This window comes from Oncorhynchus nerka, unplaced genomic scaffold (assembly GCF_034236695.1).
Source record: "Oncorhynchus nerka isolate Pitt River unplaced genomic scaffold, Oner_Uvic_2.0 unplaced_scaffold_1421, whole genome shotgun sequence".
Taxonomy (NCBI): domain Eukaryota; kingdom Metazoa; phylum Chordata; class Actinopteri; order Salmoniformes; family Salmonidae; genus Oncorhynchus; species Oncorhynchus nerka.
Window position 1 is genome coordinate 44,610 of NW_027039898.1, and position 22,193 is coordinate 66,802.

At 43.0% G+C, this 22,193-nt stretch overlaps 8 non-coding genes across 8 annotated transcripts; all 8 read left to right on the plus strand.

Moving 5' to 3' along the window:
* Positions 1 to 3,364: 3,364 nt before the first annotated feature.
* On the plus strand, positions 3,365 to 3,436 carry trnaa-ugc (transfer RNA alanine (anticodon UGC)). The gene has a single exon. It is a non-coding gene; the product is annotated as a tRNA-Ala (tRNA).
* Positions 3,437 to 3,887: 451 nt separating this feature from the next.
* On the plus strand, positions 3,888 to 3,959 carry trnat-cgu (transfer RNA threonine (anticodon CGU)). The gene has a single exon. It is a non-coding gene; the product is annotated as a tRNA-Thr (tRNA).
* A 6,114-nt stretch (positions 3,960 to 10,073) lies between these two features.
* trnaa-ugc (transfer RNA alanine (anticodon UGC)) lies at positions 10,074 to 10,145 on the plus strand. Its single transcript has one exon. It is a non-coding gene; the product is annotated as a tRNA-Ala (tRNA).
* A 452-nt stretch (positions 10,146 to 10,597) lies between these two features.
* On the plus strand, positions 10,598 to 10,669 carry trnat-cgu (transfer RNA threonine (anticodon CGU)). Its single transcript has one exon. It is a non-coding gene; the product is annotated as a tRNA-Thr (tRNA).
* Positions 10,670 to 11,853: 1,184 nt separating this feature from the next.
* On the plus strand, positions 11,854 to 11,927 carry trnai-aau (transfer RNA isoleucine (anticodon AAU)). Its single transcript has one exon. It is a non-coding gene; the product is annotated as a tRNA-Ile (tRNA).
* An 82-nt stretch (positions 11,928 to 12,009) lies between these two features.
* On the plus strand, positions 12,010 to 12,082 carry trnaf-gaa (transfer RNA phenylalanine (anticodon GAA)). Its single transcript has one exon. It is a non-coding gene; the product is annotated as a tRNA-Phe (tRNA).
* Positions 12,083 to 12,955: 873 nt separating this feature from the next.
* trnai-aau (transfer RNA isoleucine (anticodon AAU)) lies at positions 12,956 to 13,029 on the plus strand. The gene has a single exon. It is a non-coding gene; the product is annotated as a tRNA-Ile (tRNA).
* Positions 13,030 to 13,110: 81 nt separating this feature from the next.
* trnaf-gaa (transfer RNA phenylalanine (anticodon GAA)) lies at positions 13,111 to 13,183 on the plus strand. Its single transcript has one exon. It is a non-coding gene; the product is annotated as a tRNA-Phe (tRNA).
* Positions 13,184 to 22,193: the final 9,010 nt, after the last annotated feature.

A 22,193-nucleotide genomic window follows, 5' to 3' on the forward strand; every position in this document is an offset into this window, starting at 1 on the left:
GACCGATCGAGCCAAAACTTGGGATTCGGGGTCGCCTCAGCAAGGTCTACACGTAACATAAGAAATGGACCCGCAGCTAGAACGTAACTACGTGTTTTATGTTTTTTTATGGTTTGAACCGAAGGCGTTGTGAATTTTGGGCCAGCTCTGAAGTATGTGATAGTTGGCTACTAAACGAGTTGGAAGAAGTGGGTTTGGTGTCAGTTTGTATCAGTTTGGTGTCAGAATGATATCTAATTGACTGATGGACGATGACTTGCTGGTGACTCTTGTCCATTTGCAATATGTTTAAACAGTGAGGTACCATCACCAAAAGTGACATTCTGAAATCAACCCTAACGAGCCATTGAGATGAACCAGAATCACTGCCCAGCCATCCCAGTCAATTTCACATTCCTGCAGGATTTTTATAGCATGACAAATTCGTGATGGTACCTGCCCATTGAACCATATTGCAAATGCACAGTGACTTTGCAAAAGTGAGAAAACAAACAAATGGACATGATGAAATCAACACAACGAGTGATGGAAAGGTACAACTCTCACTGCTCGGCCATCCTGTGTTCATCAGGCCAGTCAATTTTGCATTTTTGAGCATGTCAAATTTCATATGGTAAATGCCCATTGAACCATATTGCAAATGCACGTGCACTTGCAATATGATTCAACAGTGAAAAAACATCACCAAATGGACATGATGAAGTCAACACAACGAGCGTTGGAAAGGAGCAACTATCACTGCCAGGCCATCCTGTGTTCATCAGGCCAGTCAATTTTGCATTTCTGCAGGATTTTTGAGCATGTCAAATTTCATATGGTAAATGCCCATTGAACCATATTGCAAATGCACGTGCACTTGCAATATGATTCAACAGTGAAAAAACATCACCAAATGGACATGATGAAATCAACACAACGAGTGATGGAAAGGAACAACTATCACTGCCCGGCCATCCCGAGTTCATCAGGCCAGTCATTATTCATTGACATGCATTTACAACCATATTTTTATTTTTGGGTTACCAGTTGCACAACAATGCACGTGCATTTGCAATTGATTCTATAGTGAAAAAACATCACATTACATTTACATTTAAGTCATTTAGCAGACGCTCTTATTCAAATCATACTTACAAATTGACATGATGAAATCAACACAACAAGTGATGGAAAGGAACAACTATCACTGCCAGGCCATCCTGTGTTCATCAGGCCAGTCAATTTTGCATTCCTGCAGGATTTTTATAGCATGACAAAATTGTGATGGTACATGCCCATTGAACCATTTGCAAATGCACAGTGACTTTGCAAAAGTAAGAAAACATAAACAAATGGACATGATTTTAACACAACGAGTGATGGAAAGGTAAACTTCACTGCTCGGCCATCCTGTGTTCATCAGGCCAGTCAATTTTGCATTTTTGAGCATTTCAAATTTCATATGAAATCATATTGAAAATGGACAAAACATTTGCAATATGATTCATGTGAAAAAAACATAAAAAATATTTATATATGATAATAAAAGTTGACAAAAGTATATTCATTTGGACATGATGAAATCAACACAAAAGTGATGGAAAGGAACAACTATCACTGCCCGGCCATCCCGAGTTCATCAGGCCAGTCAATTTTGCATTTCTGCAGGATTTTCGAGCATGTCAAATTTCTTATGATTTGGCCCCCAAAAAAGTGACTTTTGACTTTGACTTTTGACTTCCAATGAAAAACATATTATAAATGGACAAATCATATTCCTTATGCACAAGTTTTATATAATATATGACAATAAAATACAACTACAGTATGTTGATACAGTTCTTATACGTGTGTAATTGACACAAAATTTGAAAGAATTTCAAAAACGGTCCAGAAAGCACTTTTTAAGGGTGTGTGAAGTTTTTACAAAATTTTGACATTTTTTACTTTTGACTTTTGACTTTCTATGAAATCATATTGAAAATGGACAAAACATATTACTTATGCGCATGTAAAAAAAAATATATATATATATGATAATAAAATTGGACAAAAGTATATTCATACAGTTCTTACACATGTGTAATTGACAAAAAAATCGAAAGAATTTCCAAAATGTTGAAAGCATTTTTTAAGGGGTGATAAGTTTTTGACAAAAAAATCATTTTTTGTTTTGCTTTGGACGTTGACTTGGGTTACATTTCCAATATGAAAAACAAACTCCCTGGATTTTAAAGTGTGATTCGCCAGGGATTTTTAAAGTGGACAATGGCACCATATGGCATTTGCAAACCCCACCTCTTTTTGAATACCTAGGGTGGTATTGGACAATGTGTAAATGGTTTGTCCGATCCAATGACTTCCCCCATTTTTGTCAATATTTAATTCACTACCTGTTCCCCACTGGATGTCATTTGAGGTATTGCACTTGTTAAATTGCTTTTGCAAGTCCCTCTGGATAAGAGACATTCTAAAATGACTTAAATGTAATGTAAATATGTTAACTGAAGCACATGGGTTCAATCCCTGTTCGACGTTTATGGTAGATAGCTGATATTATGGAAATGTACTTTCATCACAACAGTGTAAAGAAAAGGTCAATTATCTTGATATGGCCACTGCGACCTGTATGCTCTAGTCGGCTGGCCCCTCGCTACATATTCGTCGCCAGAACCACTGGCTATTTTGTTATTGACTGTGCGCTTGTTTGTTCCATGTGTAACTCGTCGCCAGAACCACTGGCTCCAGGTCATCTGTAAGTCTATGCTAGGTAAAGCTCCGCCTTATCAAAGCACTCACAGTCGGCCTAGTCCTTGCGCAGCAGTCCCTTCCAGCTGCAGTCAGAGCAGGAGATGCCCATCTCTAAATAGCCCACCCAATCTACCTACCTCATCGCCATATTGTTTTTATTTACTTTCTGCACTTTTGCACACCAGTATTTCTACTTGCACATCATCATCTGCTCATCTATCACTCCAGTGTTCATTTGCTAAATTGTGATTACTTCGGTACTATGGCATATTTATTGCCTTTAAAAAAAAAAAAAATCCCTTCTATTTTGTTATTGACTGTGCGCTAGTTTGTTCCATGTGTAACTTGTCGCCAGAACCACTGGTTCCAGGTCATCTGTAAGTCTATACTAGGTAAAGCTCCGCCTTATCAAGGCAATCACAGGCGACCTAGTCCTCTCGCAGCAGTCCCTTCCAGCTGCAGTCAGAGCAGGAGATGTTCACCCCTCCGCGTCCAGACTGCAAATGAATTGCACTGCTTTGCTTTACCTTGGCCAGGTCGCAGTTGTGTATGAGAACTTGTTCTTAACTGGCTTACCTGCTATAATAAAGGAGAAATTTAAGAAAATAAGAAACAATTTTTTCTTTCCCAGAAAGGGGGTGTAGCTCAGTGGTAGAGCGCATGCTTTGCATGTATGAGGTCCTGGGTTCAATCCCCAGCTTCTCCATGTTTTTTTGCAAAGACCCAACTTCTACTTTCCAGAATGTTGAAATTCTAAGCAGGAAACAGAGATGTGCTAAATAATTTGGTCTTTTAATCTGAAGAACATGCGTTCAATCCCTGTTAGTACATTTATAGAACAGAAGTGGCATGGTTGCCAACTTTTATGGCATCATTTTCAAAAACTGAAGTTCATGTTTTCGATCCCTGTCCGTACCTGTTTTAAGAATTGCTGCTATCATTTCATTGTAGTTTCAATGGAGTTGTGTATATATAAAGTACAGTGTATTGATATTGCGTTTTATCTGCAAATTAAATGGGATGGAAGCTGAGAGGGGAGTGCATGCTATATATGTATGAGGTCCTTTCTCCACTGAGTTTGTGTGCCAAATTCACATTTGCACAACTACTACTTTCCAGAATGTTGATATATATATATATATATTGCAGTATAGAGTGGCATGGTGGCCAAGTGGTAAGGTGTCGGTCTCGTAAACAGAAGACCATGGGTTCAAATCCCATCCGTGCCTTTATAAAAAAGGCTTCAAATTCCATGGAAATGTACATTCATTGGAGGACTTTGTAGAAAAATCATGTTGTATCAATATTTGAACACAACTATTATATTAAGGGGAAGTATCTCTACGATAGAGCCACTTTACATGTTTTCTGTCATACATTAAGGGAAGATTTCGGCAGTTGCTGTATGGTTAGTGAGAAAGTCCATGTTGCAAATGTACGGTCCCTTACTAGACGTCCAAAATCGTTTGTAAAATTCACGGACGGCGTCGGGCCGAGCGGCAGGGCCAGACCTACCAGGAAGTCATCAAATGAACTTTGTCGGACATTCGGTTTCCGTTTTACAAAAATAATAAGATTTTGGTCATTTTTCCGCTGTCCCGGAATATCCCACAAGAGGGCATAAGCAATCATATTGCTATTGGACAAAACATCACAATTCACGACGGGGCCTTATCTCGAAAACGGAAAATATTTCGAAGCCGAAACTCGGTGAGCGTATGTTTGGCATAATGGGCAGTTGGCCCCGAACAAGATGGCGTCTAGGCCTCAACGGTATTTGAGTTATGGCCATTTATCTGGGATTAAAGGTCCAAAATGAAAATAGAGAAATTATTTTTCCACTTCACGTCAAAGTCAAGGAGCCTCCGGTGTCAATAAAAAAAGAACCAGCCATTTATCTATCGTCATTTAAGAGAAATCGTACAACGAGAGATTGGTGATGTTCACGGATAGGTGTTTTTTTTTTTTCAACGGTTACAGATCCAGTTGCAGGGTGTTCTTACGAATCTTTTTAAAGTGTGCTGCGGAGCTCTGCGAGATTTCTGTGTCATTTGCTTTTGGGTGACAGTGAGAGAACCGTTAAGGTGAGAAGCACAAATCGACCTCAGGAACGTACCTGAGGTCCTCCCGATCCGTGCAAGCCTAACCTTGACCGTGTGGCATTAACCCTTACCAGTTAAAAGAAGGTGTTTACATCAAACAGTTTGCATTGACTTCTCTCCCCATAGGAATACATTGCCTGCACCTCTAAATTCAACCTGAAGCGTATGTGGGTTATGAATGCCTTATGAACCTGTCTTCTATGACAGTCCATCAGACCACTATGAGGTCTACCTGTGTCGATTCTAAGCTTCCTGAGCAACCGGAAGTGGTTAAATTGACCCAAAAGGTGTTTTGATGTACATAAACTTCAAAGGTGAAAATGACTACATTCAACCCTGTGTAGATCGTAGATCAGTCAATTCTTAACTTAAAGACTTAAAACTCAGGATTCTGTAAGTTTCTATGTCAATCAAGACATATGTTTACTTATAGCTTCCTGTGCCAACCGGAAGTGCCTTTAATTGGGTCACACTGTCTGTTTTGAAGGGTTAAAAAAGTCACATCTTTCCTAAACTTCATATGTGTGACTAGGTAACCCTCATGAACTGTAAATCAGTCATTTCTCCCAACAGATGTCAAAGAAAAGCTCTCACACGCACACACAGCAAGGATGGAGTTAAAAAGTGCGGTGCTCAAAGACACAGAGAGCAGGCAATGGCATAAACATAATCTCTAGGCCGTGCCGAGTTCAACGAGATATCCCGCTTGACCGTAGCTCGCTCGGTCTAAGCGCAGCGACCATTAGAAAAGTAGGCCCAAAATGAAGCCTGCCCCACAACGTCATTTGCTTTTGGGTGACAGTGAGAGAACTGTTAGGGTGAGAAGCACAATTCGACCTCAGGTACGTTCCTAAGGTCCTCCCGATCCGTGCAAGCCTAACCTTGACCGTGTGGCATTAACCCTTAATAGTTAAAAGAAGGTGTTTACTTCAAAGAGTTTGCATTGACTTCTCTCCCCATAGGAATACATTGCCTGCACCCCTAAATTCAACCTGAAGCCTATGTGGGTTATGAATGCCGTATGAACCTGTCTTCGATGACAGTCCATCAGGCCACTACGAGGTCTACCTGTGTTGATTCTAAGCTTCCTGGACCAACCGGAAGTGGTTAAAATCACCCTAAAAGTGTTTATCCATACCCTGCCTGCAGTTTGATAGACATAGTGCATTCACCCTGTGTAAATCAGTCAATTCTTAACGTAAGGACTTAAAACTGAGGATTCTGTAAAAGCATACCCCAATGAGGATATGTGTTGACTTACAGCTTCCTGTGCCAACCGGAAGTGCCATAATTGGTGTCTCTTGGGCTGTTTCGAGGGGTTAAAAAGTCAGATCTTTCCAAAACTTCATATATGTGATTAGGCAACCCCCATGAACTGTCAATCAGTCATTTGTCCTGTAAAATTTCAAAGGAAAACTAAATCACACACACACACAGCTTGGAAGTAGGGACCCATTGGGGTGCGTAGAGACATACACTGCCTGCATTAGTTAACCTTGTTGGAACTTTTAAAGAACCGTCGGACCTAGAGTTCCGAAACTTTAGAATCCTGTTCTAGACCTCCGGTCGATAGTGCGTGGTGAGTTACGTGGCTCTAGACGGTTCTCGGACCGAGAAACAGCTTCGTACATTTGCAATGACTTCAATTCATTTTTGCATCACGAAAATGGCGACATTTAGAAATGTCCCAGAGTCGCAAGACTAGGTGCATTGCGACCGTCTCGGCCCATATAGACAGACCCCAACGTTTCTGTCCGATAGCTCATTCAAGGACCCCGTAGCAAGTCATGGAAAAAGTGGATTTTCAGCACCAATTAGGGTTTTGCTCGGACACCAAATGACCGATCGAGCCAAAACTTGGGATTCGGGGTCGCCTCAGCAAGGTCTACACGTAACATAAGAAATGGACCCGCAGCTAGAACGTAACTACGTGTTTTATGTTTTTTTATGGTTTGAACCGAAGGCGTTGTGAATTTTGGGCCAGCTCTGAAGTATGTGATAGTTGGCTACTAAACGAGTTGGAAGAAGTGGGTTTGGTGTCAGTTTGTATCAGTTTGGTGTCAGAATGATATCTAATTGACTGATGGACGATGACTTGCTGGTGACTCTTGTCCATTTGCAATATGTTTAAACAGTGAGGTACCATCACCAAAAGTGACATTCTGAAATCAACCCTAACGAGCCATTGAGATGAACCAGAATCACTGCCCAGCCATCCCAGTCAATTTCACATTCCTGCAGGATTTTTATAGCATGACAAATTCGTGATGGTACCTGCCCATTGAACCATATTGCAAATGCACAGTGACTTTGCAAAAGTGAGAAAACAAACAAATGGACATGATGAAATCAACACAACGAGTGATGGAAAGGTACAACTCTCACTGCTCGGCCATCCTGTGTTCATCAGGCCAGTCAATTTTGCATTTTTGAGCATGTCAAATTTCATATGGTAAATGCCCATTGAACCATATTGCAAATGCACGTGCACTTGCAATATGATTCAACAGTGAAAAAAACATCACCAAATGGACATGATGAAGTCAACACAACGAGCGTTGGAAAGGAGCAACTATCACTGCCAGGCCATCCTGTGTTCATCAGGCCAGTCAATTTTGCATTTCTGCAGGATTTTTGAGCATGTCAAATTTCATATGGTAAATGCCCATTGAACCATATTGCAAATGCACGTGCACTTGCAATATGATTCAACAGTGAAAAAACATCACCAAATGGACATGATGAAATCAACACAACGAGTGATGGAAAGGAACAACTATCACTGCCCGGCCATCCTGTGTTCCCATAGGCGGGCATTAATATCATAATGACCGGTAAATGCATTTACAACCATATTTTTATTTTTGGGTTACCAGTTGCACAACAATGCACGTGCATTTGCAATATGATTCTATAGTGAAAAAACATCACATTACATTTACATTTAAGTCATTTAGCAGACGCTCTTATTCAGAGCGACTTACAAATTGGGCATGATGAAATCAACACAACGAGTGATGGAAAGGAACAACTATCACTGCCAGGCCATCCTGTGTTCATCAGGCCAGTCAATTTTGCATTCCTGCAGGATTTTTATAGCATGACAAAATTGTGATGGTACATGCCCATTGAACCATATTGCAAATGCACAGTGACTTTGCAAAAGTAAGAAAACATAAACAAATGGACATGATGAAATCAACACAACGAGTGATGGAAAGGTAAACTATCACTGCTCGGCCATCCTGTGTTCATCAGGCCAGTCAATTTTGCATTTTTGAGCATGTCAAATTTCATATGATGCCCATTGAAACATATTGCAAATGCACGTGCATTTGCAATATGATTCTATAGTGAAAAAAACATCACCAAATGGACATGATGAAATCAACACAAACGAGTGATGGAAAGGAACAACTATCACTGCCCGGCCATCCCCATCCCGAGTTCATCAGGCCAGTCAATTTTGCATTTCTGCAGGATTTTCGAGCATGTCAAATTTCTTATGGCATTTGGCCCCAAAAAAAGTGACTTTTGACTTTGACTTTTGACTTCCTAATGAAATCATATTATAAATGGACAAATCATATTCCTTATGCACAAGTTAAAAAAAATATATATATATGACAATAAAATACAACTACAGTATGTTGATACAGTTCTTATACGTGTGTAATTGACACAAAATTTGAAAGAATTTCGAAAAACGGTCCAGAAAGCACTTTTTTAAGGGTGTGTGAAGTTTTTTACAAAATTTTGACATTTTTTACTTTTGACTTTTGACTTTTTATGAAATCATATTGAAAATGGACAAAACATATTACTTATGCGCATGTAAAAAAAAAAATATATATATATATGATAATAAAATTGGACAAAAGTATATTCATACAGTTCTTACACATGTGTAATTGACAAAAAAATCGAAAGAATTTCCAAAACGGTCCAGAAAGCACTTTTTTAAGGGGTGATAAGTTTTTGACAAAAAAATCATTTTTTCAAAATTTTGCTTTTGGACGTTGACTTGGGTTACATTTCCAATATGAAAAACCAAGGTGGAGCGGATTCGCCACCTGTTGGATTTTAAAGTGTGACAACTGGCAATTGCCATATGGCATTTGCAATACACTTTGCATGAATCAACGCCAATTGGGTGGTATTGGACAATGTGTATATGGTTTGTCCGATGCCAATGACTTCCCATTCATTTTTGTCCAATACAGGGGGTAATTCCCTTACCTACAGTATTCCCCAACTTGTCTTTTGAGAGTATTCACTTGTTAAATTAGCTTTTGCACAACTCCCACTTACAATGTTGACATTCTAAGAATGAAATAGATGCGCAAAGCCATCTGTTTTTGTTAACTGAAGCACATGGGTTCAATCCCTGTTCGACGTTTATGGTAGATAGCTGATATTATGGAAATGTACTTTCATCACAACAGTGTAAAGAAAAGGTCAATTATCTTGATATGGCCACTGCGACCTGTATGCTCTAGTCGGCTGGCCCTCGCTACATATTCGTCGCCAGAACCACTGGCTATTTTGTTATTGACTGTGCGCTTGTTTGTTCCATGTGTAACTCGTCGCCAGAACCACTGGCTCCAGGTCATCTGTAAGTCTATGCTAGGTAAAGCTCCGCCTTATCAAAGCACTCACAGTCGGCCTAGTCCTTGCGCAGCAGTCCCTTCCAGCTGCAGTCAGAGCAGGAGATGCCCATCTCTAAATAGCCCACCCAATCTACCTACCTCATCGCCATATTGTTTTTATTTACTTTCTGCACTTTTGCACACCAGTATTTCTACTTGCACATCATCATCTGCTCATCTATCACTCCAGTGTTCATTTGCTAAATTGTGATTACTTCGGTACTATGGCATATTTATTGCCTTTAAAAAAAAAATCCCTTCTATTTTGTTATTGACTGTGCGCTAGTTTGTTCCATGTGTAACTTGTCGCCAGAACCACTGGTTCCAGGTCATCTGTAAGTCTATACTAGGTAAAGCTCCGCCTTATCAAGGCAATCACAGGCGGCCTAGTCCTCTCGCAGCAGTCCCTTCCAGCTGCAGTCAGAGCAGGAGATGTTCACCCCTCCGCGTCCAGACTGCAAATGAATTGCACTGCTTTGCTTTACCTTGGCCAGGTCGCAGTTGTGTATGAGAACTTGTTCTTAACTGGCTTACCTGCTATAATAAAGGAGAAATTTAAGAAAATTAGAAACAATTTTTTCTTTCCCAGAAAGGGGGTGTAGCTCAGTGGTAGAGCGCATGCTTTGCATGTATGAGCTCCTGGGTTCAATCCCCAGCTTCTCCATGTTTTTTTGCAAAGACCCAACTTCTACTTTCCAGAATGTTGAAATTCTAAGCAGGAAACAGAGATGTGCTAAATAATTTGGTCTTTTAATCTGAAGAACATGCGTTCAATCCCTGTTAGTACATTTATAGAACAGAAGTGGCATGGTTGCCAACTTTTATGGCATCATTTTCAAAAACTGAAGTTCATGTTTTCGATCCCTGTCCGTACCTGTTTTAAGAATTGCTGCTATCATTTCATTGTAGTTTCAATGGAGTTGTGTATATATAAAGTACAGTGTATTGATATTGCGTTTTATCTGCAAATTAAATGGGATGGAAGCTCAGAGGGGAGTGCATGCTATATATGTATGAGGTCCTTTCTCCACTGAGTTTGTGTGCCAAATTCACATTTGCACAACTACTACTTTCCAGAATGTTGATATATATATATATATATTTTCATTATAGAGTGGCATGGTGGCCAAGTGGTAAGGCGTCGGTCTCGTAAACAGAAGACCATGGGTTCAAATTCCGTCCGTGCCTTTATAGAAAATTCCCCAGCTGTTTGGAATTGCCACAAGGAGCAACCAAGAGTGTCTTGTCAGGCTATGCTGTTGGTGGACTTGTTAGTTTGCGCTCCAGCACTTGCAGAGGCTCGGTTTCTTGGAGTGTCAAGTGTCAAAATGTATTATCTGTACATTTTGAGTGTCAAATGAAGAGTCACATGCATGTGAATTGTCAAGGTGCCACAGAATTATGTTGAGTGAATTGGGAATAGCTCAGTTGGGAGAGCGTTAGACTGAAGATTTAAAGGTCCTTGGTTTCCGCAAGAAGCAACCAAGGTTTCGCATCTCAATTTGTTCTTTCTTTATGCTCTGGCTTCAAGGAAACTTTCCACAGCTTTGTTTGTGGGCCTCAATGGTGTCTGAATACGCTGCTCCTCTGAAAGTAAGTAATGTCTTGCTTTTTCATCTGACATTTTGACATCAGTGTTACATTAAAGTTGCTTGTCATTGTTTACATGACAGTAGGTTGTCGTAAGACAAGGCTGCATGAAGTGTGAACTGCAGCTTTCTTGGATCCACAAAAAATGTGTTTTTGGGGAATGCGGGCATCGATCCCACTACCTATAGCATGCTAAGCAAACACAATACCAATTGATCAAATTCCCCAGCTGTTTGGAATTGCCACAAGGAGCAACCAAGAGTGTCCAGTCTTGTCAGGCTATGCTGTTGGTGGACTTGTTAGTTTGCGCTCCAGCACTTGCAGAGGCTCGGTGCATCTCAACAATTGTGCTCTGTAGCCAGCGGCCGGTTAGCTCAGTTGGTTAGAGTGTGTGATACGCTGCTCTCTGAAAGTAAGTAATGTCTTGCTTTTTCATCTGACATTGTGACATCAGTGTTACATGAGAGTTTCTTGTCATTGTTACATGACAGTTTCTTGTCATTGTTTAGACAGTAGGTTGTCGTAAGACAAGGCTGCATGAAGTGTGAACTGGAGTTTTCTTGGATCCATAAAACAATGTGCTTTTGGAGAATGTGGGCATCGATCCCACTACCTCACGCGTGCAAAGCATTTGAGCTAATTCCCCAGCCGTTTGGAATTTCCGCAAGAAGCAACCAAGAGGGTCCAGTCTTGTCAGGCTATGCTGTTGGTGGACTTGTTTGTTGACGTGCCAGCACTTGCAGAGGCTCGGTGCATTTCAACAATTGAGCAAAATAGCAAATGGCCGGTTAGCTCAGTTGGTTAGAGTGTGGTGCTAATAACGCAAAGGTCATGGGTTCGATCCCCATACTGGCTATTATGTACATTTTGAGTGTCAAAATTATGAATCACATGCATGTGAATTGTCAAGGGTGCCACAGAATTATGTTGAGTGAATTGCCGGAATAGCTCAGTTGGGAGAGCGTTAGACTGAAGATCTAAAGGTCCCTGGTTCGATCCCGGGTTTCGGCATCTGTATTTGTTCTTTCTTTATGCTCTGGCTTCAAGGAAACTTTCCACAGCTTTGTTTGTGGGCCTCAATGGTGTCTGCTACGCTGCTCCTCTGAAAGTAAGTAATGTCTTGCTTTTTCATCTGACATTTTGACATCAGTGTTACATTAAAGTTGCTTGTCATTGCTACATGACAGTAGGTTGTCGTAAGACAAGGCTGCATGAAGTGTGAACTGCAGCTTTCTTGGATCCACAAAAAATGTGTTTTTGGGGAATGCGGGCATCGATCCCACTACCTATAGCATGCTAAGCAAACACAATACCAATTGATCAAATTCCCCAGCTGTTTGGAATTGCCACAAGGAGCAACCAAGAGTGTCCAGTCTTGTCAGGCTATGCTGTTGGTGGACTTGTTAGTTTGCGCTCCAGCACTTGCAGAGGCTCGGTGCATCTCAACAATTGTGCTCTGTAGCCAGCGGCCGGTTAGCTCAGTTGGTTAGAGTGTGTGATACGCTGCTCTCTGAAAGTAAGTAATGTCTTTCTTTTTCATCTGACATTGTGACATCAGTGTTACATGAGAGTTTCTTGTCATTGTTACAGTTTCTTGTCATTGTTTACATGACAGTAGGTTGTCGTAAGACAAGGCTGCATGAAGTGTGAACTGGAGTTTTCTTGGATCCATAAAACAATGTGCTTTTGGAGAATGTGGGCATCGATCCCACTACCTCACGCGTGCAAAGCATTTGAGCTAATTCCCCAGCCGTTTGGAATTTCCGCAAGAAGCAACCAAGAGGGTCCAGTCTTGTCAGGCTATGCTGTTGGTGGACTTGTTTGTTGACGTGCCAGCACTTGCAGAGGCTCGGTGCATTTCAACAATTGAGCAAAGTAGCAAATGGCCGGTTAGCTCAGTTGGTTAGAGTGTGGTGCTAATAACGCCAAGGTCATGGGTTCGATCCCCATACTGGCTATTATGTACATGTTGAGTGTCAAATTATGAGTCACATGCATGTGAATTGTCAAGGGTGCCACAGAATTATGTTGAGTGAATTGCCGGAATAGCTCAGTTGGGAGAGCGTTAGACTGAAGATCTAAATGTCCCTGGTTCAATCCCAGGTTTCGGCATCTGTATTTGTTTTTTCTTTATGCTCTGGCTTCAAGGAAACTTTCCACAGCTTTGTTTGTGGGCCTCAATGGTGTCTGCTACGCTGCTCCTCTGAAAGTAAGTAATGTCTTGCTTTTTCATCTGACATTTTGACATCAGTGTTACATTAAAGTTGCTTGTCATTGCTACATGACAGTAGGTTGTCGTAAGACAAGGCTGCATGAAGTGTGAACTGCAGCTTTCTTGGATCCACAAAAAAATGTGTTTTTGGGGAATGCGGGCATCGATCCCACTACCTATAGCATGCTAAGCAAACACAATACCAATTGATCAAATTCCCCAGCTGTTTGGAATTGCCACAAGGAGCAACCAAGAGTGTCCAGTCTTGTCAGGCTATGCTGTTGGTGGACTTGTTAGTTTGCGCTCCAGCACTTGCAGAGGCTCGGTGCATCTCAACAATTGTGCTCTGTAGCCAGCGGCCGGTTAGCTCAGTTGGTTAGAGTGTGTGATACGCTGCTCTCTGAAAGTAAGTAATGTCTTTCTTTTTCATCTGACATTGTGACATCAGTGTTACATGAGAGTTTCTTGTCATTGTTACATGACAGTTTCTTGTCATTGTTTACATACCTTAAGGGAAGATTTCGGCAGTTGCTGTATGGTTAGTGAGAAAGTCCATATTGAAAATGTACGGTCCCTTACTAGACGTCCGAAATCGTTTGTAAAATTCGCGGACGGCGTCGGGCCGAGCGCCAGGGCCGGACCTACCAGGAAGTCATCAAATGAACTTTGTCGGACATTCGGTTTCCGTTTTACAAAAATAATAAGATGTTGGTCATTTTTCCGCTGTCCCGGAAATTCCCACAAGAGGGCATAAGCAATCATATTGCTATTGGACAAAACATAACGATTCACGACGGGGCCTTATCTCGAAAACTGAAAATATTTCGAAGCCGAAACTCGGTGAGCGTAGGGGGGGCATAATGGGTAGTTGGCCCCGAACAAGATGGCGTCTGGGCCTCAACGGTTTTTGAGTTATGGCCATTTATCTGGGATTAAAGGTCCAAAATGAAAATAGAGAAATTATTTTTCCACTTCACGTCAAAGTCAAGGAGCCTCCGGTGTCAATAAAAAAAGAACCAGCCATTTATCTATCGTCATTTAAGAGAAATCGTACAACGACAGATTGGTGATGTTCACGGATAGGTGTTTTTTTTTTCAACGGTTACAGATCCAGTTGCAGGGTGTTCTTACGAATCTTTTTAAAGTGTGCTGCGGAGCTCTGCGAGATTTCTGTGTCATTTGCTTTTGGGTGACAGTGAGAGAACCGTTAAGGTGAGAAGCACAAATCGACCTCAGGAACGTAAAACTGAGGTCCTCCCGTCCGTGCAAGCCTAACCTTGACCGTGTGGCATTAACCTCAGACGACAGGTTGGAGCGTCAGCCGTGGCATCCAAGCGTTAAAAAGGTCTGCAGGTTGTATAACTTTTTCATTACATTTCATTACATTTCATTATAGTAGCAACCCCATAAACTGTCAACGGTCTGATTTGTCTAATCTTAGCAATTTCTTCTTAGCTAGCTACATAGTCGTCGTTGTATCAAAGATAATTGCGTAATTATCGTATTTCGTCGTCTCCTATCTGCCCAACACGTTCACCGTCTACCGTAGCACTGTAGTAACTATCACACTCAACTGAACGACTTGATTAGTGTAGTGTTAGCTAGCTACATAGTTGTCTTTGCTGTCTTCGTATCCAAGATAATTGTGTAGTTTAGAGTATGGAGTCTTAGAGTGATAATTGCGTTATTATCGTATTTCGTCGTCCTCCTATCTGCCTAGCAGCTAGCCAGCTAGCATACGTTCACCGGCTACCGTAGCACTGTAGTAACTATCACACTCAACTGAACGACTTGATTAGTGTAGTATTAGCTAGCTACATAGTTGTCTTTGCTGTCTTCGTATCCAAGATAATTGTGTAGTTTAGAGTGTGTAGTCTTAGAGTGATTATCTTAATTCACCGAGGTTAGCTAGCCAGCTATTTTGTCGTCCTTAACGTAGGAGACACTCCTAGCTAGCCAATAGCCAGCCAACGTCTACTGAATAGAACTTTCGCATTCCGGTCGCATTCCGCTTAAAACTCCACAGGTAGTATCACATTTTCATTTCATTTCATTACAGTCCCAACGGTGTGATTTGTTTGATCGTAGCTAGCTACATAGCTAGCTACATAGCCGTCTTTGTTTCAAAGATAATTGTGTAGTCTAGAGCGATTTTCTAGGTTAGCTAGCCAGCTATTGTCGTTCTCCTAACGCAACGTAACGTAACCAACACTGCTAGCTAGCCAGCTATCTCCCGAAAAGCAGCATTGTAGAAACTTCACACTCAACGGTACGACTTGATTAGGGTAGTGTCAACAACGCAGCTAGCCTACCCCAGCAGTACTGTATCATTTGAATCATTTTAGTCAATTAGATTCTTGCTACGTAAGCTTAACTTTCTGAACATTCGAGACGTGTAGTCCACTTGTCATTCCAATCTCCTCTGCATTAGCGTAGCCTCTTCTCTAGCCTGTCAACTATGTGTCTGTCTATCCCTGTTCTCTCCTCTCTGCACAGACCATACAAACGCTCCACACCGCATGGCCGCAGCCACCCTAATCTGGTGGTCCCAGCGCGCACGACCCACGTGGAGTTCCAGGTCTCCGTATAGCCTCTGGAACTGCCGATCTGCGGCCAACAAGGCAGAGTTCATCTCAGCCTATGCCTCCCTCCAGTCCCTCGACTTCTGGCTCTGACGGAAACATGGATCACCACAGACAACACCGCTACTCCTACTGCTCTCTCTTCGTCCGCCCACGTGCTCTCGCACACCCCGAGAGCTTCTGGTCAGCGGGGTGGTGGCACCGGGATCCTCATCTCTCCCAAGTGGTCATTCTCTCTTTCTCCCCTTACCCATCTGTCTATCGCCTCCTTTGAATTCCATGCTGTCACAGTTACCAGCCCTTTCAAGCTTAACATCCTTATCATTTATCGCCCTCCAGGTTCCTCGGAGAGTTCATCAATGAGCTTGATGCCTTGATAAGCTCCTTTCCTGAGGACGGCTCACCTCTCACAGTTCTGGGCGACTTTAACCTCCCCACGTCTACCTTTGACTCATTCCTCTCTGCCTCCTTCTTTCCACTTCTCCTCTTTTGACCTCACCCTCTCACCTTCCCCCCCTACTCACAAGGCAGGCAATACGCTCGACCTCATCTTTACTAGATGCTGTTCCTCCACTAACCTCATTGCAACTCCCCTCCAAGTCTCCGACCACTACCTTGTATCCTTTTCCCTCTCGCTCTCATCCAACACTTCCCACATTGCCCCTACTCGGATGGTATCGCGCCGTCCCAACCTTCGCTCTCTCTCCCCGCTACTCTCTCCTCTTCCATCCTATCATCTCTTCCCTCTGCTCAAACCTTCTCCAACCTATCTCCTGATCCTGCCTCCTCAACCCTCCTCTCCTCCCTTTCTGCATCCTTTGACTCTCTATGTCCCCTATCCTCCAGGCCGGCTCGGTCCTCCCCTCCCGCTCCGTGGCTCGACGACTCATTGCGAGCTCACAGAACAGGGCTTGGGCAGCCGAGGGAAATGGAGGAAAACTCAGCCTCCCTGCGGACCTGGCATCCTTTCACTCCCTCCTCTCTACATTTTCCTCCTCTGTCTCTGCTGCTAAAGCCACTTTCTACCACTCTAAATTCCAAGCATCTGCCTCTAACCCTAGGAAGCTCTTTGCCACCTTCTCCTCCCTCTTGAATCCTCCTCCCCCCTCCTCCCCTTCTGCAGATGACAAATTCGTGAACCATTTTGAAAAGAAGGTCGACCATATCCGATCCTCGTTTGCTAAGTCAAACGAACCGCTGGTTCTGCTGAAATCCCTACCCTGTGCTCTGACCTCTTTCTCCCCTCTCTCCAGATGACATCTCGCGTCTTGTGACGGCCGGCCGCCCAACAACCTGCCCGCTTCCCTATCCCCTCCTCTCTGACCATCTCCGGTGACCTTCTCCCTTACCTCACCTCGCTCATCAACTCATCCCTGACAGCTGGCTACTTTACATTTCCCTCCCGTCTTCAAGAGAGCGAGAGTTGCACCTTCTGAAAAAAACTACACATCCCTCCGATGTCAAATGTTGACAACTACAGACCAGTATCCCTCTTTTTTTTTCTCTCCAAAACTCTTGAACGTGCCGTGTTGGCCAGCTCTCCCGCTATCTCTCTCAGAATGACCTTCTTGATCCAAATCAGTCAGGTTTCAAGACTAGTCATTCAACTGAGACTGCTCTTCTCTGTATCACGGAGGCGCTCCGCACTGCTAAAGCTAACTCTCTCTCCCACTGCTCTCATCCTTCTAGACCTATCGGCTGCCTTCGATACTGTGAACCATCAGATCCTCCTCTCCACCCTCTCCGAGTCTGGGCATCTCCGCGCGGCCCACGCTTGATTGCGTCCTACCTGACAGGTCGCTCCTAGCCAGGTGGCGTGGCGAGAATCCGTCTCCTCACCACGTGCTCACCACTGGTGTCCCCCAGGGCTCTGTTCTAGGCCCTCTCCTATTCTCGCTATACACCAAGTCACTTGGCTCTGTCATAACCTCACATGGTCTCTCCTATCATTGCTATGCAGACGACACACAATTAATCTTCTCCTTTCCCCCTTCTGACGTTTTTGCAGGTGGCGAATCGCATCTCTGCATGTCTGGCAGACATATCAGTGTGGATGACGGATCATCACCTCAAGCTGAACCTCGGCAAGACGGAGCTGCTCTTCCTCCCGGGGAAGGACTGCCCGTTCCATGATCTCGCCATCACGGTTGACAACTCCATTGTGTCCTCATCCCAGAGCGCTAAGAACCTTGGCGTGATCCTGGACAACACCCTGTCGTTCTCAAATAACATCAAGGCGGTGGCCCGTTCCTGTAGGTTCATGCTCTACAACATCCGCAGAGTACGACCCTGCCTCACACAGGAAGCGGCGCAGGTCCTAATCCAGGCACTTGTCATCTCCCGTCTGGATTACTGCAACTCGCTGTTGGCTGGGCTCCTGCCTGTGCCATTAAACCCCTACAACTCATCCAGAACGCCGCAGCCCGTCTGGTGTTCAACCTTCCCAAGTTCTCTCCAAGTGGTACCCCGCTCCTCCGCTCTCTCCACTGGCTTCCAGTTGAAGTTCGCATCCGCTTTACAAGACCATGGTGCTTGCCTACGGAGCTGTGAGGGGAACGGTTGTCAGTACCTCCAGGCTCTGATCAGGCCCTACACCCAAACAAGGGCACTGCGTTCATCCACCTCTGGCCTGCTCGCCTCCCTACCACTGAGGAAGTTTCAGTTCCCGCTCAGCCCAGTCAAAACTGTTCGCTGCTCTGGCCCCCAATGGTGGAACAAACTCCCTCACGACGCCAGGACAGCGGAGTCAATCACCACCTTCCGGAGACACCTGAAACCCCACCTCTTTAAGGAATACCTAGGATAGGATAAAGTAATCCTTCCCCCCCCTCCCTCCCCCTTAAAAGACCTAGATGCACTATTGTAAAGTGGCTGTTCCACTAGGTAACCCTCATGAACTGTAAATCAGTCATTTCTCCCAACAGATGTCAAAGAAAAGCTCTCACACGCACACACAGCAAGGATGGAGTTAAAAAGTGCGGTGCTCAAAGACACAGAGAGCAGGCAATGGCATAAACATAATCTCTAGGCCGTGCCGAATTCAACGAGATATCCCGCTTGACCGTCAAAGCTCGCCTCCGGTCTAAGCGCAGCGACCATTAGAAAAGTAGGCCCAAAATGAAGCCTGCCCCACAACGTCATTTGCTTTTGGGTGACAGTGAGAGAACTGTTAGGGTGAGAAGCACAATTCGACCTCAGGTACGTTCCTAAGGTCCTCCCGATCCGTGCAAGCCTAACCTTGACCGTGTGGCATTAACCCTTAATAGTTAAAAGGTGTTTACTTCCATAATTGGTGTCTCTTGGGCTGTTTCGAGGGTTAAAAAGTCAGATCTTTCCAAAACTTCATATATGTGATTAGGCAACCCCATGAACTGTAAATCAGTCATTTGTCCTGTAAAATTTCAAAGGAAAACTAAATCACACACACACACAGCTTGGAAGTAGGGACCCATTGGGGTGCGTAGAGACATACACTGCCTGCATTAGTTAACCTTGTTGGAACTTTTAAAGAACCGTCGGACCTAGAGTTCAAACTTTAGAATCCTGTTCTAGACCTCCGGTCGATAGTGCGTGGTGAGTTACGTGGCTCTAGACGGTTCTCGGACCGAGAAACAGCTTCAGTACATTTGCAATGACTTCAATTCATTTTTGCATCACGAAAATGGCGACATTTAGAAATGTCCCAGAGTTGCAAGACTAGGTGCATTGCGACCGTCTCGGCCCATATAGACAGACCCCAACGTTTCTGTCCGATAGCTCATTCAAGGACCCCGTAGCAAGTCATGGAAAAAAGTGGATTTTCAGCACCAATTAGGGTTTTGCTGACACCAAATGACCGATCGAGCCAAAACTTGGGATTCGGGGTCGCCTTAGCAAGGTCTACACGTAACATAAGAAATGGACCCGCAGCTAGAACGTAACTACGTGTTTTATGTTTTTTTATGGTTTGAACCGAAGGCGTTGTGAATTTTGGGCCAGCTCTGAAGTATGTGATAGTTGGCTACTAAACGAGTTGGAAGAAGTGGGTTTGGTGTCAGTTTGTATCAGTTTGGTGTCAGAATGATATCTAATTGACTGATGGACGATGACTTGCTGGTGACTCTGTCCATTTGCAATATGTTTAAACAGTGAGGTACCATCACCAAAAGTGACATTCTGAAATCAACCCTAACGAGCCATTGAGATGAACCAGAATCACTGCCCAGCCATCCCAGTCAATTTCACATTCCTGCAGGATTTTTATAGCATGACAAATTCGTGATGGTACCTGCCCATTGAACCATATTGCAAATGCACAGTGACTTTGCAAAAGTGAGAAAACAAACAAATGGACATGATGAAATCAACACAACGAGTAATGGAAAGGTACAACTCTCACTGCTCGGCCATCCTGTGTTCATCAGGCCAGTCAATTTTGCATTTTTGAGCATGTCAAATTTCATATGGTAATGCCCATTGAACCATATTGCAAAATGCACGTGCACTTGCAATATGATTCAACAGTGAAAACATCACCAAATGGACATGATGAAGTCAACACAACGAGCGTTGAAAGGAGCAACTATCACTGCCAGGCCATCCTGTGTTCATCAGGCCAGTCAATTTTGCATTTCTGCAGGATTTTTTGAGCATGTCAAATTTCATATGGTAATGCCTTGAACCATATTGCAAATGCATGTGCACTTGCAATATGATTCAACAGTGAAAAACATCACCAAATGGACATGATGAAATCAACACAACGAGTGATGGAAAGGAACAACTATCACTGCCCGGCCATCCTGTGTTCCCATAGCGGGCATTAATATCATAATGACCGGTAAATGCATTTACAACCTGTGTTGATATTTTTATTTTTGGGTTACCAGTTGCACAACAATGCACGTGCATTTGCAATATGATTGTATAGTGAAAAAACATCACATTACATTTACATTTAAGTCATTTAGCAGACGCTCTTATCCAGAGCGACTTACAAATTGGGCATGATGAAATCAACACAACGAGTGATGGAAAGGAACAACTATCACTGCCAGGCCATCCTGTGTTCATCAGGCCAGTCAATTTTGCATTCCTGCAGGATTTTTATAGCATGACAAATTCGTGATGGTACCTGCCCATTGAACCATATTGCAAATGCACAGTGACTTTGCAAAAGTGAGAAAACAAACAAATGGACATGATGAAATCAACACAACGAGTGATGGAAAGGTACAACTCTCACTGCTCGGCCATCCTGTGTTCATCAGGCCAGTCAATTTTGCATTTTTGAGCATGTCAAATTTCATATGGTAAATGCCCATTGAACCATATTGCAAATGCACGTGCACTTGCAATATGATTCAACAGTGAAAAACATCACCAAATGGACATGATGAAGTCAACACAACGAGCGTTGAAAGGAGCAACTATCACTGCCAGGCCATCCTGTGTTCATCAGGCCAGTCAATTTTGCATTTCTGCAGGATTTTTGAGCATGTCAAATTTCATATGGTAAATGCCCATTGAACCATATTGCAAATGCATGTGCACTTGCAATATGATTCAACAGTGAAAAACATCACCAAATGGACATGATGAAATCAACACAACGAGTGATGGAAAGGAACAACTATCACTGCCCGTGTTTTCCTGTGTTCCCATGGTTTAATATCATAATGACCGTAAATGCATTTACAACCATATTTTTTATTTTTGGGTTATCAGTTGCACAACAATGCACGTGCATTTGCAATATGATTGTATAGTGAAAAACATCACATTACATTTACATTTAAGTCATTTAGCAGACGCTTTATCCAGAGCGACTTATCAAATTGGGCATGATGAAATCAACACAACAAGTGATGGAAAGGAACAACTATCACTGCCAGGCCATCCTGTGTTCATCAGGCCAGTCAATTTTGCATTCCTGCAGGATTTTTATAGCATGACAAAATCGTGATGGTACATGCCCATTGAACCATATTGCAAATGCACAGTGACTTTGCAAAAGTAAGAAAACATAAACAAATGGACATGATGAAATCAACACAACGAGTGGTGGAAAGGTAAACTATCACTGCTCGGCCATCCTGTGTTCATCAGGCCAGTCAATTTTGCATTTTTGAGCATGTCAAATTTCATATGGTAAATGCCCATTGAAACATATTGCAAATGCACGTGCATTTGCAATATGATTCTATAGTGAAAAACATCACCAAATGGACATGATGAAATCAACACAACGAGTGATGGAAAGGAACAACTATCACTGCCCGGCCATCCCGAGTTCATCAGGCCAGTCAATTTTGCATTTCTGCAGGATTTTCGAGCATGTCAAATTTCT